This window comes from Pogoniulus pusillus, chromosome 16 (genome assembly GCF_015220805.1).
Source record: "Pogoniulus pusillus isolate bPogPus1 chromosome 16, bPogPus1.pri, whole genome shotgun sequence".
NCBI lineage: Eukaryota > Metazoa > Chordata > Aves > Piciformes > Lybiidae > Pogoniulus > Pogoniulus pusillus.
Window position 1 is genome coordinate 17,205,384 of NC_087279.1, and position 8,891 is coordinate 17,214,274.

An 8,891-nucleotide genomic window follows, 5' to 3' on the forward strand; every position below is an offset into this window, starting at 1 on the left:
GCGCCCGCCCGCCGCCCGGCCCCGCACTGCATCCCGGCGCCCGGCGCCGCCTCCTCCCGCCGCTGCTGCCCGCCGCTCCAGGGGCGGGGGAAGCGACGGGTTAGAGGGGGGGTGTCTCTTAACTGCCCGCCGGGTGTGCAGGCGGACCGGCCGGAGCAGAGGCGGGGCGCAGTCGGTAATTACACCTAGTTTCTGGGGGGCGAGCCGCCGCCGCCCCTGGCCCGGCACTGCCCGGCCCGGCCGCCCGCGGCTGCAGGGCCCCGCGCTCGCACAACGAGTGCCGGCGGCGCGGCTGCATGCGCCGGCGGTGGGTGATCAGCCCCCGCGGCGGGAAGGCGACACAGCCGAACGCCTCCGGCGCGCCCCCCTCCGCAGGGTTAGATAGGGACAGGGGTAAAAGCCAGGGAGGGAAGGCAGCTCTGTGTCTTCGAGGCCCTGGCAGGAATGGCGACCAGGCCAGAGTGTTAGCATCTATCCTCTGAGCTTTCTTCACCTGCCTATGGCACACAGGACCACTGTATCTGCCTGGAATACTGTATGGAATACTGCCCGGAACAAATTCTCTCCCAGGGGAACTTCATTTCCTCACCTCTCAAAGTCATCTGGTTCAACCTCCCTACTCCAGCAGTTTATATGTAGTCAGTTGCCCAGAGCCATGACCAGAGGGCTTTTGAGCATCTGCAAGGACAGAGATTCCACAACCTCTCTGGGCAACCTGTGCCGGTGCTCTGTTACTCTCAGAGCACAAAAGTGTTTCCAGATGTTCAGAGGAAACCTCCTGTGTTTCATAGGATCAGAGGATGTCAGGGGCTGGAAAGAACCCAAAGAGATCATCGAGTCCAACCCCCCTGCCAGAGGACAATCCTATCTGACACAGATCACAGAGGAACACATCCAGACAAGCCTTGAAAAGCTCCAGAGAAGGAGACCCCACAACCTCCCTGGGGAGCCTGTGCCAGTGCTCTGTGACTTGTGTTGAAGCGGAGCCTCTTGTGCTGCAACTTGCGCCCATAACTTTCAGCCTGTGACCATTGCCTCTGGTCCTGTTGCTGCGCACCAGATGAGCCTGGCTCCATCTTCTTTGCACTCTCCCTCCGTGTATTCATATGTGCCCATAAGATCCCCCAAGTCTTCTTCAGGCTGAAAAAACACCCCAGCTCTCTCAGGCTTTCCTTGTATGTGAGATCCTTCAGTCCTTCAGTCATCTTTGTGGCCCTCTGATATACCCACGTCTCCTATTTACTGGGGAGCCTGGCATTAAACACAATACTTCAAGTGTGGCCTGACCAGCACTGAGCTCAGGGGCAGGATCACCTCCCTTAGTCTGCTGGCAGCAGCCCTCCACATGCAGCCTAGGATACCACTGGCCACCTTTGTGGCAAAGACATGTCTGGCTCACATTTCATCTGGTGTGCACCATGATCTTACCTTACTATTAGGGACGGACACTTCCTGCTTCTCTGCTTCATCCATGGTTGAGAGGTCTTCACGTTGTTTTGTCTCAGAGAAGATCCTGCCTGTTCTCTTTCATCTTCTCTGATGCTGTGCAGTCTGCTCATTTCCTCTTGTAACTCCTCCACTTGGTGGCACAGCTCATCCAAGAGTGCACAACTCCTAAGGACAGAGCACTGTTTCTCCTGGCACCTCAAACAAGTCCCACAAACTTGCTGCAGCTTAGAGTTTGGAGGGTTGCAGTCTTGCATTACCTGAAACTGGGACTGTATTGGTGCCTGTTGGAGGCAGCAGCTCCAAGACTTGCTGGGGAAACCATTCAGTAGTCACCAGGATATCTGAGATGCGCAGTGATACTAACTCAACTGATGCTCTTTCCTTTGTGCTTCTGTGAAAGCTGCTGCATCTATGAAAACAAACAAAAAAACCCAACAAACACCCCCTCCCCCCCCCCCCCCCCCCCCCCCCCCAGATTTTCTAGCATGGCAGCTCCTGAGTTTGTCTAGGAGTGGTTCCTGCTGGAGTGGGTAGCAAGGCACAGAAACATACTGAATATCATGTTGAAAATCATTATTACAGCAGCAAGGCCACCTGCTCCAATTACATTCAATTTCAAATTAAACACATTTTTAGTGACCTCAGGGCACAATGTTACAGTAAATTATTTGAACAAGGTCTTTGTCAGACAGATGCCCAAGAAAAAAGGCTCAACAGGTCCTGTAATAACACAGCAGTTGAGAGGGGATCCCTGCCAGCTCCCTGCACCTCAGCTTATCCAGCTCTTGCAGGCCTCCAGCAGGTGCCACATCCAAAGAGCTGTGAAACTCCTGGTCCTGCCTCAGCCAAATACCCAAGGGACCTGGGGGCAGGCCTCAAGCATCACAAGGCTGAAATAATGGCATGACTCCAAGCCAAAGGACCCCGAAACATGTCAGTCCCTTCCCATCAGGCATTCAGCTCACGTCTCCGAGCTTCCTCAAAAGGCAGTGGGTAGGAGCTTTTTACTTTGTTTTCCAAAACAGTTCTCTCTTGTCACACAACTCTAGGAGGGCAGGAGGTGCTGAAATCCAGCATCATGAGCTCTGAGTGAGGCAACAGCCACACTGTCATGGCCTTACCAAGTGTCTTCATGCTTGCAATGCTTGCACTGTGTGCTCGGTGCTCTAAGTCTCCCATTAGGGCACGCTGCTGAGATGACAGGATGTAGCTCTGAAGGTGATCAGGATTTTAGATTCACTCTTACTCCTCAAATAAGTGTTCATTAAAAAACATTCCAGGGTGGAGGGGTTTTGTTTGAGTTTTTGTTTCTGTATGAATTTAATCTGGTTGTTGGTTGAAGACTGAATCTCCAGAAAACAAAAAAAACCTATCAGTGATGATTTTTTCCTGACACGAACCTGATGGTTTTCAATGATTAAAGAAAGGTGTCATGTGCCAAAGCCCACTGAACCTTCTGGTGGCCCAAAGAGCCAGCTGAGGGTACCCACTGTTATCAATACTGGCCTCTACAGCTCCTTCCAACCCAGCGCTGGCATACGTCACTCCTTTGTGCAACTGCCTGCCTGGTTTTGCCAGCTCTTTCTTTCCCATGCAGCAGCTACCCTGAGCACGACAAGGGCAGGTAACAGACTGGCTGCACCCAAAGCAGCAAGGCAGGCTTGAACCAAAGTACTCGCTTTTGGCTTCTTTTGAACCACATCCTTCCAGTGCTTTGAAAGTCCTTTTTATCCCAGAATCAATGCAGCCCCCAGCCCCCACTGAGCAGGAAATGCAGCAGGAACTACTGAGCTGTCGCTTACCCATTAGATGAGATAAAAACACTTCAGTGCGCTCAGATTCTAGTCCAAGCATGGCATTTAATGAATGCTCTTGTCATTTTTCACTTTGTTGCTGGTAATTTGGCTGTCTTAGCATGCAGGTGGCTTACTATAAGTGGGTAACTAAAAGCCTTTCAGATCTCCTGACCCTGCCACATCCAGCTCCCAAAAATCTTAGAAACCGAATCCAGTGTCTGAAGCAGCCTAATCACATCAAAGAAAGCACAAAAACACTGTCGTGTATTACACAGTCTTGAATCAGAGGGAAGGAAACCATGTGGCCATGGCAGTAAGCACACTTTCTGTGAGGCTTGTGGTGCTCCCTGTATTTATTTTGACGTTAAGCATCAACCTAAGACTGAGTAACAAAGTAAGGGATATGAAAGGAGAAGCTACATTTAGGTGAGGCGATTAAGTAAAAGTAGTGGTAACACGGATCAGGCAGGTCGGGGCTGCCAGTGGAGCAGAAAATAGCCAGCAGAGATGGGTAACACCAGTTCTCTTTAGAAACAGCATGAACTCCAACCTAGCACTGCCCTTGTCTCTTCATTTTATGCTCCTTGGAATAGGTATGGCTGGCTTGGCTCCCACCTCTGGTATTGACAGCTTTATAGTCAAAGGCTTGGCATTTCTCATTCAATCTCCTCCAGCTTCCCTACCTGGTGTATACTCTCCACTGATGCTCAGAGCACTGGTAAGAGGGGCTTTACAACTGCACTAAATGCTTTTTTCTAGCTGCTTCAAAGCTGCTCAGAAAATGTTCTGGGTATTACTATTATCTGTGCGCTCCTGTTCTTCCCCAGAATTGTTCCATTTCACAGTTAGCTCCGTTAGGCAGAATCAGAAACTGATCGTGCATTTTAGGCTGGCCATGCTGAAAATCCTCCTGCTGGCTTCCCCTGTAAGGTACTGTAACAGCTTTTGCCTTCAGGAAATTCAGCCAGCTTTCTGATTTCAATTTAAGGGCCACATTTTGTTCCAAGATACTTGCAAACAAATACTACTGAGGTAGAGGAATGAGGTGATAGCTAAGGGAAAGAATTTGGTGCCTAGGACTTAATTAAAAATAACCACAATGTCTAATCTCAACAGAAATGTAAATTATTTTGAAACTCCAGTTAAAAAAAGAAAAGAAGGAATGCATTAACCTGAAATATGCTGGTGAGGGGTTTTATTCATCTAAAGACAGCAAAACTGAACTTGCCTACAAAGGTGAAGCTGATCTATTGCCCTTGCTCAGCAGAGCAGAAAGTAAACAATAATCAAAACGAACAGGCAGTCAGATGCTCAGTTTTTTGCAGTGCTAGAAAATGCAAGATGTCACTGGAACCCTTCTTCCTTTGCACGCTGACAACTGTTCAGGCAACAGAAGGTGATCTCTGCTCATTGTTAGATCAGAGGGAAAAGGCTGCTCTCAGGCTCTGTCCCATTACCTGGAGGGTTGGCTCTTTGGGACAGATTGGGTGACACAGCAGGCCAGTGGCACACCATGCAATTTAACTCCATCTTCTGTGAAGCTATGCCGCCTTCTGACATAGAATCATAGAATCAACCAGGTTGGAAGAGACCTCCAAGATCATCCAGTCCAACCCATCCCCCAGCCCTAGCCAGTCAACTAGACCATGGCACTAAGTGCCTCATCCAGGCTTTTCTTGAACACCTCCAGGGATGGTGCCTCCACCACCTCCCTGGGCAACCCATTCCAATGCCAATCACTCTCTCTGTGAAGAACTTCCTCCTAACATCCAGCCTATACTTTCCCTGGCACAACCTGAGACTGTGTCCCCTTGTTCTATTGCTGGTTAAGATGAAAGCTTGAGAATTCCCTTGCCCAGCTCCTCCTTAGACACAAGGAAAGATTTTACCTCTCTCATGTCTCAGCATATGTGAATTTACTTCAGAGCTTCCGACAAGCTTTATATAAGCTCATTTGCTGAATTAGCCTTTACAATGCTGGGACACGATGTAACATTTTGACTGTACCAAGCAGGGCTGAGTACCCACTCAACTTCTGCATAGCCCAGGCATGCAGCCATTCTCAGGGCAAAGTGCTGTTTCTCCTCTCATCCGAAGTCCTGCTGGGGAAGACATATAATAAACACTTTAGAGGAGTGACCTAAAGCAATTCATGCATTCTCTGTAATCAGAAGGGAATGGAATCTGCTCTATTTTAGAGCCCGGGACTAAGATTTCCTGTGTCACTTTGAGCCTTTCTTCATTTCTGCATCACCTTGCTCACTTTAGGGGAGGGCACGCAGCCTACCTGGGGCACAGTGCTGTTGCCAGCCCTGCCTGTTTCCCAGCCCCTGCTGTCAGGTGCAGTGCAGGAGCAAGCACTAGTCACGCTTTACTTTTCCAGTTTTCACATGACCCTGCTGCCTCCCTTCCCAGAAGATTTACATTTCTCTCCTCACTAAAGTGGAGTTGATTGCTGCATTAGTAGCCATGCCATTCCTTTGCAGGAGGCTCTGACAGCAAGCCTCAGTGGACTCTTAGAGGGCAGAGAAAAACAAAGCTATGTTGAATTTGATTAAGGAGCCAGAATAACCTCTAACAGAGCCACCCATAGCAAGGAAGCAGACAGCTCTCAGGCTGAAAGACCACGCAGGTTTCCTCGCAGCCCAGAGGCCAGGGCTCCTCACTCCAGAGGAACAGCAGCCCAGACACATTGTTTAGTTGGAGCTAGCATCTAAAGGGATGTTCACAGCCTCCCATTTGCCTGAGGGGAGACTGTCAAGCTCCTGGCCAGGAAAGAGGAAGGACTACAGCTCTCATGGATTATTCATATCATTTAAGATGGTCTTCTGTTCAGCAGGGCTTGGAGAACTCTCCTATCTCTGTGTTGAGCTCATCAGCTCAGATCCTAAGCAGAGACCAAGTGCCCTCCTGGAAGGGATGAGAAAATCTTCAGAAGTGCAGCAAAGTGAGATGTCATGAGGATAGGCAAACCTCAGACCTTCTGAAGCTTTGTACTGAGGCTGCAGCATAAGCAGGCTAAAGCCAAGCAGAAGCAAGAGGTTGGTGGCAAGGTGCAGGAGATTTGGTCTTAGCTCTGCCTATTTTAGAGGTGTGACTTAAGCCAAATAAGTAGCTGCCAAACCCTGGTTTGAGGAGCACACAACAGCTGTAATCCAACAGCTAGCAGGACAGGGCCTTCCCAGAACCCAAGGCAAAGGAACAAAGCAGCTCAGAGGTGGCAGCCAGATTCAGCTTGAAGCCCATTTGCTCAGAGAAGCTCATGGTGATGAAGCTAGTCCAACATCAAACCAGGAAGTTAGAATCAAGGTCTACTGATGGCAGCCATGGTCAAACATCACCTAGTGATCACTTTGCAGCACCAAAGCAGTAGAAGACCAAGGTCAGGATGAGACAATAATCCACAGATCACAGCCCAAAGCTATAGGGACTGTGACCAGACACAGTGACCCAGAAACTAATATCCACACCTCACAGCTGAGGCAAGCACTGAAAGGCCTAGGCTGAACTTAAGTAGAGCACCTGGGCCATGGGTGTGGGTGAAGACCTCAGGAGAGCCTAGCTGGGGCAAATAAGGCCTATTGCTACCCTCAGGACCCTGACAATGCAAGTGTCTCTGCTTGCAGAGTGACTTGAGAAATGGGAGGGGAACCAGAGCAAAGGATCTTCACTGAGAATAACCTTGAAGTGGTTGATACCTTTCCTTGCTAGGCTGAAAAGCCTAATGCTATCTTCACAGAAAGTGCTGGCTCTCCAAGAGCTGGCTAAAGCTGGGGCATGGATATCTTCAGAGCAGAGGGAGCAGCCTGGACTGAAGACAGGTGGTGTCTGCTGGCTCTAAGGAGAGCCGTGCACTGGCTCCAAGGGACTAGTGGCATTGCTACATTTGTTTCCACATGAGACTGAAGTTCATTGCATCTTTCACAAAGGACAGTTCCTTTCAGGTCTCCACGAGCACTAGATAACCTAGAGAAGAAACTTGGCATCTCCCCAGTGTCATCTCAACCTTTAGAGGGAAGTAACTTGCAAGATGAGCAGAAAGGAGCACGAACCCCTTGCTCTAAAGATGCAGTGCTGAGCAGCCACTCAAAGCTCCTCACAGACATCTAGTTGTGGCTGAGGAGCATGCTGGATGGCTGGAGCTGTTGGCAGGCCAACACTCCATGATAATGGAGACATTAAATCAGTCATGGCAGCCAGAACTGCATAATAGATGCAAAATACAGCAGAAGCCTGATCCAATTTTGGCTCTGCCTTGTTCAGTGGAAAGGTATTTTAGGAGATGGAAAAATACTAGGAAGTTCAAAGTGCATCCTCCCTGCAGTATTGCATGAGGAGTAGCTGTCTGCAGGGACTTGCCTCTATCTGTAGATCCACATCTTCTGTAAACACATTCCCATACTGTCCTCACAGCAATCACACACTCAGCAATCACATGCTGGAATTTGGGTGTTCAGATCTGTTGAGGTCAACAAGGACACAGCCATAAGCACATGAATTGTCTCTCCTGGCTGAACCAGAGCTCTCTGGCCTTCTGTAATCTGTGAAGAAGACACAGTCCAACAAAACTGCTACATCTTGAGTACAGTTACACTGGGAAAATTCTTGTTAACCAGTTTCCAGACGGCTCCTTAGTAAATACACAGAAGATGGACAGTGCAGGTTCCAGACAAGGTCTGGGATGTGCTCATTTTTGCAAGAGGCTTTGGCATCAGTGGATAAAAGCCAATATCACTGCAGGTGAAACTTCCCCTACTTGCCATTTGACAAGCAGACTCAGAAACAGCCACTAGGACGCTGGATACAACCCAGGACTCACAGATGTAGTGCCTTGGCTTATGATCACAAAAAAAGCAGAAGTTATCAAGACTCTAAACCCTGTCAGTAGATAGGAAGGAACCTGCAAGAAAGGGAGAGGGTTTGTCAGTCCCCTGTTGCTAGATCACATCCTCACATTACAGCTGGCTATCTGCAGGCAGCTGCTCACCTAGCACAAGCAAGCTGTTGTTTGTGGTGTACAGGTATGCCCTTGTGCTGGGCTAGGGTCAAACAGTGCTTAATAAGAGGCAGAGAGCCACACTGCTCCTCAGGAGTGTGCATACAGCATGCTCAAATTGAAATGGGCCAGCATCTGCCCCATCACACCCATTTCAAATCAGGATGCTCTTCCAAGCCAACCTCATACAACATTTGCCAACAAGCACCACAATCCCAAGGCAGGCATGGCCACTAGAGAGGACACTGCTTGGCTTCACAAAGGCCTGTCTGCTTTTCAAGAAGCATCTTCATCATCTTCCATCTGAGCTCACACACAGCCAAAATTCACCTCCTAAGATTTGCTTTTCCCCCAGCTTGTCAGAGGCACTATACAATATTTGAAGCACAGCAGTGAGAAGCCAAACTCTCAAGCTTGGCTAAACTCAGGTTGTCAGGGGAGCAACTCCTCATTCCCTGAGTGTGACTTGGCCTGCCGATCTCCAGAGCCCTGCAGTAAAATCCCTCCTATGTTCAGCTGGAACATGCCCTCTGGCAAGGCAGTCCCTGTTTTCACCCGTCTGCACCCCTATCCAGACAAGACACCTGATGCTGTCAACAGCCAATGCTTGCTGCAGGGAACCTGAAAAGCTCAGTGGCCGTGAGAGGAGG